Below are 21,543 nucleotides of genomic sequence, written 5' to 3' on the forward strand. Positions count from 1 at the left end.
ACAGCTCCCCCGGCCCGGCTTAGGGTTTCTCCGATTTCGGCGTCACAATAATAAGGAAGTTTCCTCGCAAGCCTGCGGGCGGCGGAATGCGCTGGGTAAAGGACGGCCCGGCCGGCCAATGGGCTTCCTTCTGGGGCGGACCTACACCAATGGTGGCCGCGGTGGAGCCGGAGGCGGGGCGGCGAGATCGGCGGGCTGGTAGCCGGGAAAGGCCCAGGCCCTGGAGGGAGGCGGGGGCAGCCCACGGTGACAAGACCACCTCAGGCTCGGCGAGGGAACAGCGGCGTCGGTTTGTATCGGCGAAGATCCGACTGCAAGATACAGAGCATTAGCGCTGGAACTGGATTGCTTTTCACTGGCGGAGAAGGGAGGGACACTAATCAGCGGTTGGTTTTTCAGGTTCTGAGCTCTGAGTCTTAATGTTTGTGCGGAGGTGGTCAGAAGCCTTGGGCCTAGCGGGTAAAGCTAGAGGTGACAATTGAGGGTGCGTCGTTAAGCACTGTATTCCATCCACAATGGAGGAGTCTTGTTTCACTCGTCTTCGGAGGACTGGAGGAAGCGCCAAGCCGAAAGCCGGGCTGCGCAATGGGACAGGCGGGAAGGAGGTCGGCGCTTTCCTGGGAACCTCGCAGAGAGTTGGGGTGGAAGAGAAAAGCGGCGCAGCAACAGCAGCCACGGACTTGGGGAAGACTAGCGGGGTTGCTGAGAAGCATGAAAAGAAATCAGCGGGAGATCTGAGAGGCACTAAGTGGCCTAAAACCCAGTAATAGATAAAGAAGTTTGTCCTCCCCTACTTTCCCTGGCGCTGAATCTCAGAGCTTCCGTCTCCTCCCCAAGGTCACAGTGCTTTCCGAGTTACCCTGATCCTTGTCTGACCCACAGATAATCTTGTGAAGAAAACATTCTCATAAAAGTGACTTCATGAGTCTACCGCACCACCTCCCATACCCCTAAATATGCAACACAGAACAGAAATACAGGGAAAGTACTATTTTAACTCAAAGGAATGACTTAACTCCTGGAAGAATTTTTGTAACCTACCATTTGAACTGGGAAGGTCCTGTGAGGCCAGATTCTTCCCAAGGACATTCAAATCAGGTCAGGTCTGCAGTTATCTTTGAGAATTAACTAGATTGACCAAGCAGAAAAGAAGTTTTGGGGAGTAATACATCCTGGGGATGGGGCACTGTTGGCTGGCATATAAGCTGTCACTGACATGTGGCAAGTTGTCATACGCTGCTGTGACAAGGCAAGAAAGCAAGATCGCAGTTACCAGGTAGCTAACTGTCATCTATGAAAATGATTCCCACCTTTGAAGTTTGAATCACACTGGATACCTTTTTAGAAACTCCAGGGACAAGATTAACACAATTCCCTTATGCTCCAGAGATGTGGCGGCTTCACAAAAGTCCAGGTCTCTTACAAAGACATAATCCCAATTCAGCGATGGTATCACCAAAAAGAATTGGAGGAATGGCAAAAAGAAATCACTGTGGGAAGGAGGTTTCCCCATGGTCGAGAAGGAAAGAATAAGAGTCTATTTTCATGTCCTGTATATGAGGTTTGTAGTAGCATTTAGGTCAATATCTCTGACTCGTGGTTTTTCATATGAAATTTTATCTTGAAAAAAAAGTTGGTTACCTGAGGCTCAAGTATGGAGTTGGGATAGTAGTCAGAATTACAAACTGAGGTACTATAAAGGTCCTTACCAAATAAACATCCAGAACCCTGGGAACTTACTTTTATAGAATAATCAGTGACTGTACACACTCCACTTCATTTTAATTTCTTAACTGAACCAATGTAAAATTGCAGTTTCCTCAATAAGCATGTCCTGCTCCATTTACCAAAATGGCTTTAAATGACCCCAGCAACAACAATAGTCCTAAGAGCAGATATTTAAACTGGCTTGAAGAGGTACCATGGTTTACTTTTTCTATTTCTGTAGCTCTGTCTTCCATCCATTTTTTTCTGACTTCCACATGTTCTCTACCAGATACACTCTACACTGAGCATCAAAATGGAACAGTCCCTATAGCCTTGGAGGGAGAGGCAAACATTAACCAAATAGTCATAATAAGAACTAGACAGTCACTAATCATAAGAAATTGTCCAAAAGAAAAACATTCATGTAAAACATATTTAACCCCAACAAGAACTGTAAACAGAATTGAGCTCCAGTTAATGCTATGTATGCTGAAGTATTTAGGAGGCAATATCTGATGTTGGCAACTTATTCTGAAAATATTTTTATTTTAAAAGATGGACTGACAGATGAATGAAGGGATGGATAGATATGTGATAAATCATGTACAGCAAAAATGTTAAGTATAGATTAACATGGTAGGTAGATGGGTGTTCACCATGCATTACTGCCAACTTTTTTGTGTGTTTGGAAAGTTTATATTAAAAATTGTCGTGAGTGAAGTGAAAGTTGCTCAGTTGTGTCCGAATCTTTGTGACCCCGTGGACTATGTCCTATACAGTCCATGGAATTCTCCAGGCCAGAATACTGGAGTGAGTAGCCTTTCCCTTCTCCAAGGGATCTTCCCAACGCAGGGATTGAACCCAGGTTTCCCGCATTGCAGGCAGATTCTTTACCAGTTGAGTCACAAGGGAGGCTCCCCCAAAAACTGTTGGAACACCAAAAATAAATAATCAAACAAACAAATAAATAGTGGGGTAAAGTCTAAAATAACCTTTGACAAGCAGAAGGGATCACATGGTCCAGCTGAAGCACTGAGCATCAATAAGGCATCTCCAATGGCAGGGGCCATTCCCAAGCCTGCTGCACCTCCACCCGAACGGACATTGATTTGCTCCGTTCTTCACAACTTCTTGAATGCATATGCCTATTTTTGAATTGAAAGAAATTTTAGCGCAGTAGGAATACTGTTTAATAATTATTGTTCTCTGTATTTACTTACACTGCAGACAAACTTTAACTTGGTAAAATTTTGACAGAGACAAACTTCTGGTAAATCAGATTAAACACGTGGGGAAACAGGGAGTTTCCTGGCTGTCCAGTGGTTAGGACTGGGCAGCTTTCACTGTGGTGACCCAAGTTCTACCCCTGGTCAGGAAACAAAGATCCCACAAGCCTCTCTATGTGGCCAAAACCAAAAAAAGGGGGGAAAAACCAGGCCATCCACAATATTCTGTCCTACAGGCATATTTTTGAGGAACAGGTGTCTTCATCTCTAGAAAGGGAAAGCAATGATTATTTAGCAGGTAATGGGTATGCACCCTGTAAAAGTACACAATCACAACAGTGTTTCTTGGTACCACAGAGCCTCCAACAAATTACACATTTTGTCAGTCAAGTCAATACTCAACGGAAAAATTGGTTGTAAAACAGTTCTCATATTTTTTTGGTTGTTTAATAGAGTTTATCAAAGAGGCCTATATATTCCCAGGATGGTTGTCTGAGGAGCCCTTACAAATAGCTGAGAAAAGAAAAGGAGCAAAAGGCAAAGGAAAAAAGGAAAGATATACCCATCTGAATGCAGAGTTCTAAAGAATAGCAAGAAGAGATAAAAAAAAAACCTTCCTCAGTGATCAGTGCAAAGAAATAGGGGGAAACAATAGCATGGGAAAGACTAGAGATCTCTTCAAGAAAATTAGAGATACCAAGAGAACATTTCATGCAAAGATGGGTACAATAAAGGACAGAAATGGTATGGACCTAACAGAAGCGGGAGATATTAAGAAGAGGTGGCAAGAATACATAGAAGAACTGTGCAAAAAAAAAGATCTTTATGACCCAGATAACCATGATGGTGTGATCACTTACCTGGAGCCAGACATCCTGGAATGCAAAGTCAAGTGAGCCTTAGAAAGCATCACTACAAAAAAGCTACTGGAGGTGATAGAATTCCAGTTGACCTATTCCAAATCCTAAAAGATAATGTTGTGAAAGTGCTGCACTCAATAAGCCAGCAAATTTGGAAAACTCAGCAGTGGCCACAGGACTGGAAAAGTTCAGTTTTCATTCCAATCCCAAAGAAAGGCAATGTTTCCAAAGAACGTTCAAACTACCGCACAATTGCACTCATCTCACATGCTACCAAAGTAATGCTCAAAATTCTCCAAGTTAGTGTTCAACACTATGTGAACCTAGAACTTCCAGATGTACAAGCTGTATTTAGAAAAGGTAGAGAACCAGAGATCAAATTGCCAACATCTGTTGGATCATTGAAAAACCAAGAGAATTCCAGAAAAACATCTACTTCTGCTTTACTGACTATGCCAAAGCCTTTGACTGTCTGGATCACAACAAACTGTGAAAAATTCTTAGAGATGGGGATACCAGACCACCTTACCCACCTCCTGAGAAACCTGTATGCAGGTCAGAAGCAACAGTTAGAACCAGACATGGAACAATGGACTGATTCAAAATTGGGAAAGGAGTACATCAAGGCTATTCTTTGTCACCTGCTTATTTAACTTATATGCAGAGTACATCATGTGAAATGCCAAGCTGGATGAAGCACAAGCTGGAATCAAGACTGCCAGGAGAAATAACAATAACCTCAGATATGCAGGTGACAGCACCCTTATGGCAGAAAGCAGAAAGGAACTAAAGAGCCTTTTGATGAAAGTCAAAGAGGAGAGTGAGAAAGTTGGCTTAAAACTCAACATTCAAAAAATGAAGACCATGGCATCCGGTCCCACCACTTCATGGCAAATAGATGGGGCAACACAATAAAAAGAGTGACAGACTTTCTTTTCTTGGACTTCAAAATCACTGCAGTTGATGACTGCAGCCATGAAATTAAAAGATGCTTGCTTCTCAGAAGAAAAGCTATGACAAACCTAGACAGCTTATTAAAAAACAGAGTCATTACTTCGCCAACAAAGGTCCATCTAGTCAAAGCTATGTTTTTTCCAGTAATCATGTATGGATGTGAGAGTTGGAACATAAAGAAAGCTGAGCGCTGACGAATTGATGCTTTTGAACTGTGGTGTTGGAGAAGACTCTTGAGAGTCGCTTGAACTGCAAAGCCATCCAACCAGTCCTGAATATTCATTGGAAGGACTGATGCTGAAGCAGATGCTTCAATACTCTGGCGACCTGATGCAAAGAACTGACTCACTGGAAAAGACTCTCATGCTGGGAAAGATTGAAGGCAGGAGGAGAAGGGGATGACAGAAGATGAAATGGTTGGATGGTATCACTGACTCAATGCACATGAGTTTAAGGAAACTCCAGAAGTTGGTGATGGACAGGGAAGCCTGGTGTGCTGCAGTCCATGGGGTGGCAAAGAGTCAGACATAACTGAGTGACTGAACTGAACTGAAATTATCTAGGGTTATTGAAAACTGTCCTGTAATACATCACATTAATTTATTAATGTGAAAAAATAACTTGGAAGAAAGATATGATAAATCAATATTGCCATCAATAAAATAATCCTTAAGTATTTATTAAAAGTCTTCTATATGTAGAGGACAAGAAGCATCCTTCCTGACTACAAAGATCCTACAGTCATTATGACTAATCCTTTGTTTTTCTTGAAACGATTCATAATTTATGTTTGTATTTGTTCTTATCAAGCCATTTGGATGAGACACAAGCACCTTAGATATAAAAAACTCACTACTGTCATATAGGTGGAAATTAATTAACATTAACAAGATTTGATGGTTGAGCATTTCCTAAGAATGCCTTTAGGGTGAGCTTTGGTTTGTCCCTGAAGATTGCGTGAAATAGAACCTTGGAGCAATTGCACAGTTCATGTTGCAATGAGTGTGATTCATTAATACTTTTCTTAATCCTAGCAGAGGCATCTGCAATGTGTTGCCTGATTTCTCCCTCTCATTTTTACTAAATAAACCTATACTTTTAGCATACTCCAGAAGAAATAAGTAATCAATGCAGTTACATCTGTAAAGTTGATGTATACTATAACATAATGTAATTTACTTAATATGTCTGTAAAAAAATAAAATAAAACAGTATTGTTTGTGTTTCCAAACCTTATGGCTATCCCCTTGTATAAAGGGGAATGTATTAACTGGTATATAACTTTCTATTGGCCTTTGGCATTTTGTTTTCATCCTATATGTATACACCATACTTTCTGAATTTGTGTGCCATTAGACACAACCAAGCATGCAGTGAAAGGTGTTAGTCACTCAGTCAGGTCTAACTCTTTGCAATGCTATGAACTGTAGCCCACCAGGCTCCTCTGTCCATGGGATTCTGCAGGCAAAAATACTGGAAAAGGTGCCATTTCTTTCTCCAAAGGATCTTCCCGACACGGATGGAACCTGCATTTCTGGTGTCTTCTGCACTGGCAGGCAGATTCTTTACCACCAGTCCAACTGGGAAGCCTTTTCTGGATTTAACAATATATTAAATGTCTTCAATAGATTTAAATACTATTCTACATCAGTTTAAACAATGCAAATATCCACAAAATATACTATAAGTTAATCTGTTTCCCACTTATTGAATGTTTAAATTATTTTCAATCCTTTGCCATTATAAACAATAGTGCAACATAACTACACATGATGAACACAGCAAAATATCTGCCCTCAGTCTTGATTATTTCCTTAAGATAAATTCCTAAAAGTGCAAATGCTAAGTTAGGCAGAACACAGTCTCTTTAAGTTCTTGTAATGTATTGCCAATATATCTCTAACAAAGGATAACACCAGCTAAGTACCTATGCAGTGTTTAAGTAGCCTCTGTCCACTTACCAGTAATGAGGTTGTTTTGTTTCGGTTTGTTTTGGTTTACATTTTTCTTTATGGTACTAATTTTGTAAGCCACCATAAGTCTCAACTAGAACAAAAAAAAAAATCTTCTAGTAAAGTAAAAAGCCCTGTGGTACACATCTAAAAATCAGCTTAACTGTTTCTAAATAGTCATATCGAAAATTAGCTACATGCATAAAAATGTATGATTGAAGTGGCTGGTCTTTTGCTGAAATTCTGTCTGAGATCATATGATTCCCCCAATCCTTCCATATATCTGCCAAAAATAAAGGATTCCAGAAAGGAAGTTCTGTACAAATTCAAACTGTTGTTAATCATTTTCATGTTCAATGCATTGAACAAGCTAGTAACAATGGGTTGCATTACACACAAGCTAGTAACAATGGGTTGATGGTTCACCGAGTTTCATAGCAAACTAAAAAGCAAAACATCAGAATTTGTGTCATCCAGCAATAGAACGGTAGCTGGAGAAGGTATTTATTGTCCCTTTCTAAAAAAAAGAAACTTTAGTGTAATGATTTCTAGCATCCATTATGGTCCAATCACGTTTGCCATCAACCACCTTGTTACATGTACCAGCGTGTCCCACGTGTTATCGAAGAAAGTGTTCTTACTAACCAACCATAAGGTAGGCATTCACTTTCATAGCCTTTAGGGGTAGATTTGTACCATTCCATCCAAGTCCTTGCCTTTTTAATTACTTGGATAAAATTTCAAGGTAAATATCTAACTGTCAGGCTAGAACCAACTAAACTGACCTGTCCAGTACCTGAAATGAAACATACACCCTGGGCCTTATTAGCACTAAGTTCTGATGAAATGTACTGATATTTCTGAGGGTAAATGGGTTGGAGGGTGTCGTGGATTAAATATTTCCCTCCAAAATTCATGTCTACATAAAAATTTCAGAATGTGAACATATTTGGAATAGAGTCCATTAAGATGAGGTCATACTGGATTAGGAAGGCCCTAAATCCAACAACTGGTATCCTTATAAGAAGGCCATGTGAACACACAGAAACACACAGGTAAAGCATCATGTGACGATGGAGATAGAAACTGGAGTGACCAAGTCAAGGAATGCCAAGCAACCACCAAAAGTGAGGGAAAAGGTACAGAGAAAAGATTCTCCATCAGAGCTTCTAGGAGAAACCAACTGCAAAACTGTTATTTTGAGCTTCACCCTCCAAAATCATGAGATAATACATTTCTGGTGTTTTAAGCCATCTAGTTTGTGCTACAAAAGTAATACCTACATATAGTGCTACAAAAGTAATACCTACATATATATATATATTCTTTTTTAGATTCTTTTCCCTTCAGTTCAGTTCAGTCGCTCAGTCATGTCCGACTCTTTGCAACCCCATGGACTGTAGCACACCAGGCCTCCCTGTCCATCACCAACTCCCAGAGTTCACTCAAACTCACGTCCATCAAGTCGGTGATGCCATCCAGCCATCTCATCCTCTGTCATCCCCTTCTCCTCCTGCCTTCAATCTTTCCCAGCATCAGGGTCTTTTCAAATGAGTCAGCTCTTCTCATGAGGTGGCCAAAGTATTGGAGTTTCAGCTTCAGCATCAGTCCTTCCAATGAATATTCAGGACTGATTTCCTTTAGGATTGACTGGTTGGATCTCCTTGCAGTCCAAGGGACTCTCAAGAGTCTTCTCCAACACCACAATTCAAAAGCATCAGTTCATCAGCGCTCAGCTTTCTTTATGTTCCAAGTCTCACATCCATACATGACTACTGGAAAAACCATAGCTTTTACTAGACGGACCTTTGTCGGCAAAGGTCTTTTCCCTTATAGGGTATTATAAGGTATTGAGTATTATTCCCTGTGCTATACAGTAGATCCTTGTTGTTTATCTATTATATATATAATAATGTGTATATGTTAATCCTAAACTCCTAATTTACCTCTCATTACCCCTGCTATCTTTGGTACCCATAGTTTTTTATTTTTAATTGGAGTATAATTGCTTTACAATATTGTGTCAGTTTCTGCCCTATGTTAATCAGGCATAGGTATACATTTGTCCCCTCCCCCTTGAACCTCCCTCCCACCTCCCACCCCATCCCAGCCCTCTATTTTGTCAGAGATCACCAGGTTGAGCTCCCTGCATCACACAGCAAATTCCCACTGGCTATCTATTTTACATGTAGTAATGTACGTGTTTCAATGTTATTCTTTCAAGTTGTCCCTCCACCTCCTTCCCCCAAAGTGTTCACAAGTCTGTTCTCTATGTCTGCGTCTCCACTGCTGCCCTGAAAATAGGTTTTTCAGAACCATCTTTCTGGATACCATATATATGTGTTAATATACAATATTTGTTTTTCTCTGACTTATTTCATTCTGTATAATAGGCTCTAGTTTCATCTACCTCAGTAGAACTGACTCAAATACTTTCCTCTCTATGGACGAGTAATATTTCATTGTATGCATGTACCACAACCTCTTTACCCATTCATCTGTCAATGGACGTCTAGGTTGCTTCCATGTCCTAGCTATTGTAATTAATGCTTTAATGAACTCTGGGGTATATGTGTCTCTTTCAATTACGGTTTTCTCAAGGTATATGCCCAGAATTGGGATTGTTGGATCATATAGTAGTTTTAGTCCTAGTTTTTTAAGGAATTTCCATACTTTTCTCCATAGTGGCTGTATCAATTTATATTCCCACCAACAATGCAAGAGGGTTCCCTTTTCTCCACACTCTCTACAGAATTTGTTTGTAGATTTTTTGATGATGGCCATTCTGACCAGTCTAAGGTGATACCTGATTGTAGTTTTGATTTGCATTTCTCTAATAATGAGTGATATTGAGCATCTTTTCATGTGCTTACGAGCCATCTGTATGTCTTCTTTGGAGAAATATGTTTTTAGGTCTTCCACCACTATTTCATAGAGTTGTTTATTTTTCTGGTATTGAGCTGCATAAGCTGCTTGTATAATTTGGAAATTAATCCTTTGTTAGTTGTTTCATTTGTTATTATTTTCTCTCATTATGAGGGTTGTCTTTTCACCTTGTTTATAATTTCTTTGCTGTGTGAAAGCTTCTAATTAAGTTCCACTTATTTTTTCTTTTTGTGTTGTTGTTGGTTTTATTTCCATTATTCTATGAGGTGGGTCATAGATAATTATGTCAAGGAGTGTGCTATCTATGTTTTCCTCTAGGAGCTTTTTGATTTCTGGCCTTACATTTAACTCTTTAATCCATTTTGAGTTTATTTTTATGTGTGGTGTTAGGAGGTGTTCTAGTTTCACTCTTATACATGTAACTGTCCAGTTTTCCCAGCACCACTTATTGAAGAGGCTATCTTTTCTCCAATGTATATTTTGGCTTCCTTTTCAAAGATAAGGTGCGAGGGTTTATCTCTGGGCTTTATATTTTGTTCCATTGGCTATATTTCTGCTTTTGTGCCAGTAGTATACTGTCTTGATGACTGTAGCTTTGCAGTATAGTCTTAAGTCAGAAAGGTTGATTCTTCTAGCTCCATTTTTCTTTCTCAAGATTGCTTTGGCTATATAAGGAATTTAGGGAAATGGTACTGAAGAATTTATTTACAGGGAAGCAATGGAGAAACAGACAGAGAACGGACTTATGGACATGGGGAGAGGGGAGGAGAGGGTGAGATGTATGAAGAGAGTAACATGGAAACTTACATTACCATATGTAAAATAGATAGCCAACGGGAATTTGCTGTATGTCTAAGGAAACTCAAACGGGCTCTGTATCAATCTAGAGGGGTGGGATGCAGAGGGAAATGGGAGGGAGGTTCAAAAGGGAGGGAATATTTTATACCTATGGCTGATTCATGTAGAGGTTTGACAGAAAACAACAAAATTCTGTAAAGCAATTATCCTTCAATTAAAAAATTAATTAATTAAAAAAAAAGATTGCTTTGGCTATTCGGGATCTTTTGTGTTTGGTAACCATAATTTTTTTTTCAGTGTCTGTGAATCTATTTCTGATATGTTGCCCTTTCTGTTTCCTCTTGCTCTTTGCCTATCCCCTTCTGTCCTCTTATCAGATCAGATCAGTCGCTCAGTCGTGTCCAACTCTTTGCAACCCCATGAATCCCAGCACGCCAGGCCTCCCTGTCCATCACCAACTCCCGGAGTTCACTCAGACTCACGTCCATCGAGTCAGTGATGCCATCCAGCCATCTCATCCTCTGGCGTCCCCTTCTCCTCCTGCCCACAATCCCTCCCAGCATCAGAGTCTTTTCCAATGAGTCAACTCTTCACATGAGGTGGCCAAAGTACTGGAGTTTCAGCTTTAGCATCATTCCTTCCAAAGAAATCCCAGGGCTGATCTCCTTTAGAATGGACTGGTTGGATCTCCTTGCAGTCCAAGGGACTCTCAAGAGTCTTCTCCAATACCACAGTTCAAAAGCATCAATTCTTCGGCACTCAGCCTTCTTCACAGTCCAACTCTCACATCCATACATGACCACAGGAAAAACCATAGCCTTGACTATGCATACTATTAATGCATGATTCTCAATTTTCTTTTTTGACCTTCTATCCTTTTGAGAATCTGATGAAACTTATATGCTGTCCCCACAAAATTGGTGCATATATTCACATAAGATTTAATAATAACTCACATAAGATTTCTAGATTGTTCATGGACTCTTTACCTCAACCATTTACCAAATCTAAGAATCTTCTAAGCTCATTCATACTAATATGTAATAATAATACATGTAATATGTAATAATACTTGGCCGTTCTCTCCCAGAAGGGAATTTTAAATGAAGTGAGTTCATCTCTAACTAATATAACATATCTAAAGGACATAAGCATCATTGGGCAATGTGGGGGCTGCATTTTCCTCCTAAGGGCCCCTTCCTGAAGCCCCCAAATCAAACCCCCATATAAGGTAGGCTTGATCTTACATACCCTCCCTGGAACACAGGCAAAAAAATATAATTGACTCATGTTTTCCCCCAGAAATTAATGCCACCATAATCTAGACTCAGAATCTTGGAATTACTTTGATTCTCAGAACTTCTCCTTTCATCTAGTCATTTGTCAGAAACCATTTTTCTTTATAATGTCTTTCATATCCATCTCTTCCTCCATGTATTAATTTCCTATTGCTTCTATTTCTTTGAGCCCCTTTTTTATAACAAATTGCCAGCTACTTAGTGACTTAAAACAACACAAATTTATTCTCTTCTATAGGGATAAAATCAAGGTTTTGGCAAGGCTGATTCCTTCTAGAAGCTCCAGAGGAGAATCTGTTTCTAACAGCAGTTTCTAGAAGCTGCTCACATTCCTGAGCTTGTGTCCACATTACTCCAATCTCTATTTCCATTGTAACATAAAGTTCTCCTAACATTGACCATCCTGCCTCTCTCTTATAAAGACCTTTGTCATTACACTAGAAATATCCAGATAGGCTAGGGTGATTTCCCATTTCAAGATTCTTAATCACCTCTGTGGGGCTTCCCAGGTGGTGCTAGTGGTAAAGAACCTGCCTGCCAAGGCAGGAGATATAAGAGACACAGGTTCAGTCCCTAGGCTGGGAGTACACCCTGGAGGAGGAAATAGCAATTCACTCCAGTATTCTTTCCTGGGAAATCCCATGGACAGAGGAGCCTGGCAGGCTACAGTCCATGGGATCGCAAAGAGTTGGACACAACTGAAGTGACTTAGCACGCACACATGCAATCACATCTGCAAAGTCCCTTTTACCATGTAAGAGAGTATATTCACAGGCTCTGGGCATTAGGACATGAACATCTTTGGGGGACAATATTCTACATCATTTCTTCCTCAGCCCCAGTTTTGGTCCTTATCTGTACCCCTGGAATATGTCAACATTTTCCTAATTGGCTTTCCTGACCCCTGCCTCTGTCCCAATTCCTTTGGTCATTCTAGATGTGATAAATATTCAGCAAAAATTAGTTCTTCATCCTGGTCTTCACCCATTCCAAGACCCTGACCTTAGTTTACTTTGGTCCAATATTGTTCACTCCAATTAAACTGATCTCTACACTCTTCCCCTACACACACACACACACAAACCCATTAATGGAGAGACCTATCCAGCATTTTCAGGGAATTCCTCCCTGAAGAGAAAACCTATAAGGTTAAATTTTAAGGCTGTAAAGAGATGCCAAATAGGGTAAGAGCATCCCTGGCAGAGGGAAGAGCATATGTGAAAGTTGTGTGGCTGAGAAGAGCTTGTCGTTGTTATGCAATGAAAGGAGTGCCAGATTGCCAATGTGACTGGGGCAGAGTGAGCAGAGAAGGGAGGGGCAGGAGATCACTGCAGAGGAAAAGGCAGGGACATATCATGCCGAGCTTTATAGGGGTTTTAATTTTATTACAAGTGCAATGAGAAACCCCTGGAAGGTTTTGAATAGATCACTAGTTCCTGGAGAGATGGCAAAGAACGGAAGGGGAACAACAGTAGAACTAGAAAGACCAGTTAGGGGGTTATTGAGGTGATTATAGGAATCCAGACTAGAAACAGCCGTGGCTTGGGTTCAGATAATGGCAGTCGAGTTAAGAGAAGTAGATGTAGCCACGATCTATTTTGGAGGTAGCCCAGAAGGGATCTGGAGGGTTGAGAGAGGAAAACCAAAGAGAAGTCCTAGATTTCTGGCTTCAGCAGCTGGTTAGATGGCCGTGATGCACTTACTAAGGTGAAGAAGGTTGAGAGACAAACAGGTTTTAGAATGTAAACACCGTCCTCTAAAAGTATAAGATCCTTATGGGAGCGGCTATGTTTAAACTTTGCTCACCAGTATATACCAGCACCCAGAACACTGCCTGAAGAGCTTCCCAGGGGGCTCAGTGGTAAAGAATCTGCCTGCCAATGCCGAAGACAAAGGTTCGATCCCTGGGTTGGGAACATCCCCTGGAGAGGAAACGGCAATCCACTCCAGTATTCTTATCTGGGGAATCCCAGGGACAGAGGAACCTGTATTCTTGTCTGAGAAATACAATGGATAGAGGAGCCTGATGGGCTACAGTCCACGGGGTTGCAAAAGAGTCGGATATGACTTAGCAATAAACAACAACCATAGCACACTGTATGACATGGGGAACATTAACTGAACTAAGGTTGTTGACAGTCCTGTAACATTCTGATGATTCACTGCTTATAAAAGGGGATACGGTACACTTAAGTGAAATATTAAACAGATATGGAATATAGTGAAAAGATTCGTATTTCAAAGGTATGAAGTGACAATAGCTTATGTCTTTCACATATATGAGCCTTATGTAAAGCAATTTCATAGAATGTCTGATGTAAAGAAAGTCTGATGCTGTAAGTTGATATTTTAGAAAGGAAAAAGTCATAAGAACTCCACTGTAGATGAAGGTTCCTTGTTATTACCTGAGTACTTAAATTATATTGTTTTAGAGAACTGATTCTTAATGACATGGCGTCAGCCTTGCACTACTAGCTTTTAGTAGTCGGGGAGAAAACAAGAGAGACAGTGACAGCTGTTGATGTTTGTCAGATTTGACAGGGTAAGGAGGAGCCCTCAAGTGACACTGAGACTAAATCAGTATTCATCTTTTAAACTCCGAGGGCAACATGATGTTTAGCATAGTCACGTTGACATGCTATTCGTGTGGCCCAACACTACTAGAACATGGACTATTCATTGTGAGGAAAGGAGAAATCCTATACAAAAGGATACAAAAATATATATCTTCATTGGTGTTTTACCAATAGGTATCTAGTATCTTTAATACTTTTCAATACATAATTGGCATCTGGTGCTCTTACTATTCCAAGACAGGCTTTTCAAAAATTGGCACTAGCCATCAACAAATATCAGATTTGATAAGGGAGATTACAAACTCAGCTAAATTTATCCAGACCTGAAATTTTATACCTTGTCTGCTGCTGCTGCTAAGTTGCTTCAGTCGTGTCCGACTCTGTGTGACCCCACAGACGGCAGCCCACCAGGCTCCTCTGTCCCTGGGATTCTCCAGGCAAGAATACTGGAGTGGGTTGCCATTTCCTTCTCCAGTGCATGAAAGTGAAAAGTGAAAGTGAAGCTGCTCAGTCATGTCCAACTCTTTGAGACCCCATGGACTGCAGCCTACGAGGCTCCTCCGTGCATGGGATTCTCCAGGCAAGAGTACTGGAGTGGGTCGCCATTGCGTTCTCAGATATCTTGTCTAAGTGAGATCTAAAACAAAACAAACAAGCAAACAAAAATGCTCTAGGAGAGCCAAGCAATACATTTTTAAAAAACATTCTGAGGGATTAAAAATAATTATTAATTCCTTACAATCTAGCAATTCCAGTTCTGGATATACACCCAAAATAATTGAAAGTAAGGTCTCAAAAAGATATTTGCACACCCACATTCATAGCAGTACTATTTTCAATGGCAAAAAGCTAGAAGTAACTCACCCAAGTGTCTATCAACAGAAGGATGGATAAACAAAATGTAGTATGTATGTACAATGGAGTATTATACAGCCTTAAAAATGATGGAAATTCACACATGCTATAACATAGATGAAGTCTGAACACAGTATGGTAGATGAAATAAGCCAGTCACACACAAAAAATCAACTATTGTATGATTCCAGTTATATGAGCTACTTAAAGTAGTTAAATTCATGGCGACAAAGTAGAATGGTCACTGTGAGAGGCCAGGGGGAAGGGGAAAGGGAAGTTAGTTGAATGGACACAGAGCTTCAATTTGGGACAATGAAAAAGTTCTGGAGATGTATGGCAGTGACCATCATACAATAAAGTGAATATATTTAATGCTGGCCAACTGTACATTTAAAATTTGTTTAAATGGTAGATTTTACCTTTTGTGTATTTGACCTCAATCAAAAATAATAACTAACTTTAAGTTGTAAGTGGTCAGTCACATGAGCAATATTATAATTTGACAGGATAAGACATGTTAAGAGTGGGATCTTAGTCTCTGCACTACCTTCAGAGCACCTGGCACTATGGGTTTTAGGTAATAGTAAGGTGAGTTTGAAACAATAATGGATGAATGTGGTCTCCAAAAAGCAAAATAGTTCTAATGCCCTGTAGAATTATTTTATCTAAAATGAGAGAATGATAGTTCCACTTCTCTTCAGACCAGTCCACATCACATGCTTTTCAGCTACAGGGAAACTCTTTCAGAGAATCATAAACAAACTGAAATGGGTTCAGGGAGGAGTAATCAGGAGGAAAAAGGGATCTGAGAAGTTCTTTATGAGAAACAACTGAAGGATGACACACTAGCAATGTTGAAAAAAAAAGTAGTTTGTTTCCTCATGACTGAGAAGAATAGAATTAAGACCAAATTTTGGAAGCTACACAGTAAGACAGTTTTCAGATCAGTGGAAGGAAGAAACTCTCCAACAGTTTCCACAGCACTTTATCAGTAGCCCTCGTATAGAACTTTCCATTCTCTATCTGTAACTAAAGTTGCTCCCAGAAATTACTTCAGTATCCACGTAACATCTGATGATGCACATATTAGGCCCTGAAATACTTGTTTGGTGAATTAAAGAATGTGAGAATGATTAAACAAATGACTGTCAGATCTAGCCAAAGATGAAACTGAGCTGTCCTGTGAGGGAAGGCATTCAAACAGAGGCTAGTTAACTACTTGGCAGAGATGTTATGGAGAAGATCCAAGTTTCGTTTACTTGGTTGGATTAGATGACTTTTAAAGGCCTTTCAAGCCCTAAAGATCTATGTTTTCATGGCCTGGGTTTAAGTGCTGGCTTCGCCACTTCAATAGCGCTGCCATATTAGGTAAAGTCACTGAGCTGCTTTGCTCAAATGGGATCAAAAGATATACCATGCATGCTATATAAATTATTTGGAAGATCAAAATAACTTCTAACAAAAACGAACAAAAAAAAAAAACAAAATTGAAGGCTAACTACTTCCCTACCTTGACTGGAGAGAGGTCAAGCGTGAACTTTTAGAGGGCTCCCTAGGGAGGTCAGTGGAAGCCTGGGGTGAGAAGGACCAGACTAGAGGAACTGGCTGTATAACAGGGTTTGTCCCTGAGGGTAAGGCAGTATTAACCCTAAATACTGTGGACCAAGGGGCACAACCATTTCAGGTTTGATGAAGGTCAGTGTCCATCTTTGGCAAGTCAGTCCAACGAGGGGAGCAATGCCTCAAGAGTACACTCTCATATACTGCTGAGGGGGCACGGAAATATAACACCACTGGGGCAGGTGATTCTAGATTGATCAAATCTCAGCCAAGTGGATGGGATTCAGGTTGTCTAAAACACTTAAAAAGAAAATAATACAGGAGCCAGGGGAACAGGCCAATGTAGAAGAAAGTTGGGGAAGGCTGTGGTTCAACTCAGACATTCCAGAGTCTAAATAAAAAGACTGAGATGAGTGCCAGGCCCCAGCGGATAGGTCTGGTGCTACAATTGTACTGCTGCCTTAGTCAAAATAGACTCTTAAACTGCCTGGGGTTAAGCCTGTAGGAAGAAACCACCATGGAATATAGGTGAATCAGGGAGAGAGGCAGGATTAAACCGGGAAAGTGCCCCACAATTTATAAAGGACTGTACAGATGTTGGGGGCCAGAGTGAGGTACTCCGCCCATGGCAAAGGTCATGAGGAAGGAGGCTCGACATACGCAAAGGCGGGATCGAGCCTCAGGAGTCCCCCTGGAAATCCTCGAGCGTCTACCCCCATAACCAGAGCCTGCCTACTTTACTACTTTGTGCTCTTACCTACACCTCTGACTTTACGGGGGGCTGTCCCCCACCACCTCTTTCGGAGAAGGAGTTAACCTAGAGCTCCAGTTAATAATAATTCCTGGGCGTGATAAGAGTGTTTTAACCTACAAACTCCTCTGAAGGTTCTCTAGCCTGCCTGACAGGCTCGTCGGGCCACATGTGATTGCTCACAGCCTCCCAACCGTGAGAGGCACGAGATGCTTTAAACCCTCTAAAAACAGGTTCTTTAGAGAAGTTAGAAAACTATAAGTATAGTGGGCTAATTAGAAATTGTGTTGGTGAAGGGTTTTTCATTTGTTGAGCCAACGTTTGTTGCTAAGTCTCCATATCCCCTGCCCTTACGCACATTAATGAATATATAGAAGGAATAAGTATTAACCTTTGATATTAATCACGTTAGACCTTAGGCTAAGTAAATTCTTTCCTTAACTAAAACCCACTACACCCTCACCCTGTAGGAATGTAACTTTATTTGGGTGGCGTCTGTTTTGAGAATAATCAGCCCTGGAGAAATAAGTGTCCTGATTGACTGACTGTCACAAGGAGAGGGTCGTAAATTGTCAGCAGGCCCCCCTGGCCAGAAGATGATGTAACACCCCTAAGACCTCTGTATACATTTGTGTGAAGCACCTGACTTTAATAAAAGTCAGGACTGCTGTCCCCACGTGACTTTTGTATAACATCTTAGTGTATAAAAACAGACTCTGGAAAATAAAGAATTGGGATCAGTTTCTCAAAATACTGGTCTCCCCATGTCTCTCTCTCCCTCTGGCTGAGTCTCCATCTGGAGCGCGGAACCCATCATGCTTACTAATTATGCCTGGGCTTCTAAGATCCGACCGGGGAGGCCTCAGTGTCTCCTCTCCTTCGGGAGAACGGAAGGACGCCTGCGGCCTACGTAAGTGGTGCAAACTTCTTGTCTTGAAGTTTTATTGGTCTCCCGCGTAAACCAAGCTACTCAGCCTCTTTTCTCCACTGAATTTTCCTACTGAGCTATCCTTATTCTATTACTCTTTATATCTTTAATTAATATCTAATTGAAGTTATTGTATCCTGACCCTCGCCGACGCCGTCTCTCCTTCGAGTACCCTGGATCAGCCGGGGCTGGTCCCCGGCAGGTGGCGCCCGAACAGGGACATGGTTATAGCTTAGAGATTAGAAAGCTGCCTCTGGAGTCAGATTATCTGGGATTGAATCAGATTTGACTCAATTTGACTTGAGAGTGGGCCCATGCCCTACCTTTCTGTGTCTCCATTTCTTCTGTAGCAAAACGGAGATAAGAGTACCTACCTCATAGCACGGTCTGGGGATAAATGAAATAACATGGCAACATGCTTAGAACAGCACTTGGCATACAATGTGTTCACAGTAAATATCAGGAGTTAAAGATCTTTATCTAGAGCTCAGTGATCTGTTCTGATCTACATACGTAGGTCATTTTTTCTTGCTGAATAACCTCTTCTTAAATTATGTCTTTGTTTGTCTTCTTCCAGTGGTTCTCAACCAGGAGTGATTTTGCTCTGAGGGACATTTAACATAATCTAGAGACAGTGTTGGACATCTCTTCACAGGGTGGGGCGGGGTGTGGGAGTGGGGATGGTTACTGACATGGTTACTGGTCTGCCCAGCCCCAAATGTCAATAGTGCAGAGGTTGAGAAATCCTGGCCTAGGCCCATTTCTAGTAGCAAAATGTCATTTAATGCAGCTCTGAAGGAAAAAGCAGTATCTTCTCTTTCCTTCACTTTCCAGAGCTCTAAATCCTCTGAAAGCATGTAATGTACACAAACGTGCATCCTGCAGTGGGCACTGCCACAAAGACCCTCCTTATCCTTGTCCCTTCTTTTACTGCTCTGGAGCTGGGGGCATGGTGGGCGCTATACATCCCAGAAAGCAATGGACCATTTAGTTCCTTCCTAAATCCTGCCCAGTTGCTTTCAGGGGCCTGCAATTCTCATGTGGATATTGAGGGACTTGTGGGGTGGAGGTGGACGGGGATAGAGAACCTGCAATCTGGCTGCCTCAGAAAGCAGTGCCTGCACATTCAAGGCATGGTAGAGAGGGAAAACAAGGGTCTTCATATCTGCATTCAATTAGGATTATGCTGTTTCTGGCAGCATAAGGTAGGTGGTCTGTCAACTATTTGAATTCTTCAATTGTGTCTTGTTGCTTCACAGATGGTGAAAATTCCTTCTAGTGGAGGCTGAAGAGATTCAGAAATTCTACCATTTTTAGAGGGGGAGTCTGAGATTTGCATCATTTTTGGAATATCACAGGCGTGTTTGCCGACAGCTAGCAAAGGCTGTCATGGCTACAAATCAGGTGTCCTTTCAAATCATTACTTTCTCTTTACTCCTGCTGACTTGATTTGGAAAGATTAAGGCATGAGCATCTCCTTTGAGGCAGTCAATAAATGTGTAGTGGGGATTTTCCTTTTCTAGATACTCAGAGTCATTAGATTAGATTTTGAATCAACGCAAAGATGTGGGAGTGAAGGGAAGCTCTGCGCTCTTCGAGTCACCATCTTTTCATCCTACCCCAGAATTGCCCAGAATTCCAAAAGTCAGAGTGAACGTGTGGTCATGGTTCATGGGTCTTTAGTGATGCTGCCTTGTAGCAATGTGGATAAATGATTATATTGTACAAATTTCTAACTCTGGGTATAAAATATTCAACTAAAAATGCCATCTAATCAAGAGATTAAGTGTTCTAAGAACTGGAAGTGGCTGGGTTATAAACCTGATGAGCTTATGTTCCATGTGCCCATAAAGAATGTTTTATACAGAATGATGAGCAAGCTAACTTTTCATTTTCTTCTCCAAATGGTTATAGATTTTCCTTTTCTCAGTGAACACTGATCTTAAATACACACAAATGCTAAAACCCAGCTGTTTCTCTTTGTGAGCATAGAGTAATCTTAAATTAGTTTTTATAACATATACATTCCTTTCACTCTAGAAAGTGCAACTCTCAACAAACAATGTTTTAATTAAAATCCAGTAAATGCTTTTCCTGTTCTTTTTCTCCCTAGTCTTACACCATACTTTTTGCATCTTATGTCCAAGAGGTATTACCAAAATATAACTTTTCAAAAAACAGTATCAAATTACCAACTTTATTTTGATTGTAGAGTTTATGATTAAAATGTTTCCATTTATGTAACTTTAATTACAGTCTTCATGAAGGAGAAGACTGCAATTTTACCATTTTTACCTATTGATAAATCAGGTTTTTTTGGTTAGAAAATGGCTTAAAGCCACGTGCACTTCATTAACTGCCACCAACTGAACAGTGACCATAACCCTGGATTTCTGAGCACCTATTCCTTGGTGCAGTAAAACTGATGCTATCAGGAAAACTACACTGTCAAAATCAATTATTTTGGAGGACTTCCTCTTTGGTGCAGTACTCTATTCAATTTAACTTGAATGTGTCCTCATTGGAAACACAAACCTTTCAGCACATACTTGGAAACCAACTGTAGTTTTGCTAGGGCTGCCGTAACAAAGTACCGTACCACAGACGGAGTGGTTTAAACAACAAAAACTTGTTTTCTCACAATTCTGGAGGTTAGAAGTCTGACAGCAAGGTGCTGGCAGGCTTGGCTTCTTCTGAGGTCTCTTTCCTGAGCTTCTAGGCGGCTGTCTTCTCCCTGTGTCTTTACACGGTCTTCCCTCTGTGTGTGTCTCTGTCCCAACTTCCTCTTCTTAGGAGGACACCAGTCAGACTGGATTAGAGCCCACCCAACTCATTTTAACTTGACTGCCTCTTTAAAGACCCTACCTCCACGTAGAGTCACATTCAGAGGTACTAGGAGTTAAGGCTTCAGTATATATGTTTCGGAAAGACACAGTCAAAAATCCAGGAAGAGCAAAATAAAAACCACAAGATCAGTAAGTAGTATTTAGTAAGAATTTATTGTGCATATAAGAAAATTTGAGAACTGGGAACTTTCAAATGTAAAACTGACGTGAAGCTCAAGGACATGATGTTGCTGCTGCTGCTGCTGCTGCTAAGTCGCTTCAGTTGTGTCAGACTCTGTGTGACCCCATAGACGGCAGCCCACGAGGCTCCCCCGTCCCTGGGATTCTCTAGGCAAGAACACTGGAG

At 40.9% G+C, this 21,543-nt stretch overlaps 1 protein-coding gene across 1 annotated transcript in view; it reads right to left on the bottom strand.

The window, feature by feature from the left end:
* HERC3 (HECT and RLD domain containing E3 ubiquitin protein ligase 3) overlaps window positions 1-21,543 on the bottom strand; it is a 200,535-nt gene that overhangs the window by 146,016 nt on the left and 32,976 nt on the right. The window lies entirely within an intron of this gene.

Source organism: Bison bison, unplaced genomic scaffold (assembly GCF_000754665.1).
Source record: "Bison bison bison isolate TAMUID 2011002044 unplaced genomic scaffold, Bison_UMD1.0 scf7180017864464, whole genome shotgun sequence".
Lineage (NCBI taxonomy): Eukaryota > Metazoa > Chordata > Mammalia > Artiodactyla > Bovidae > Bison > Bison bison.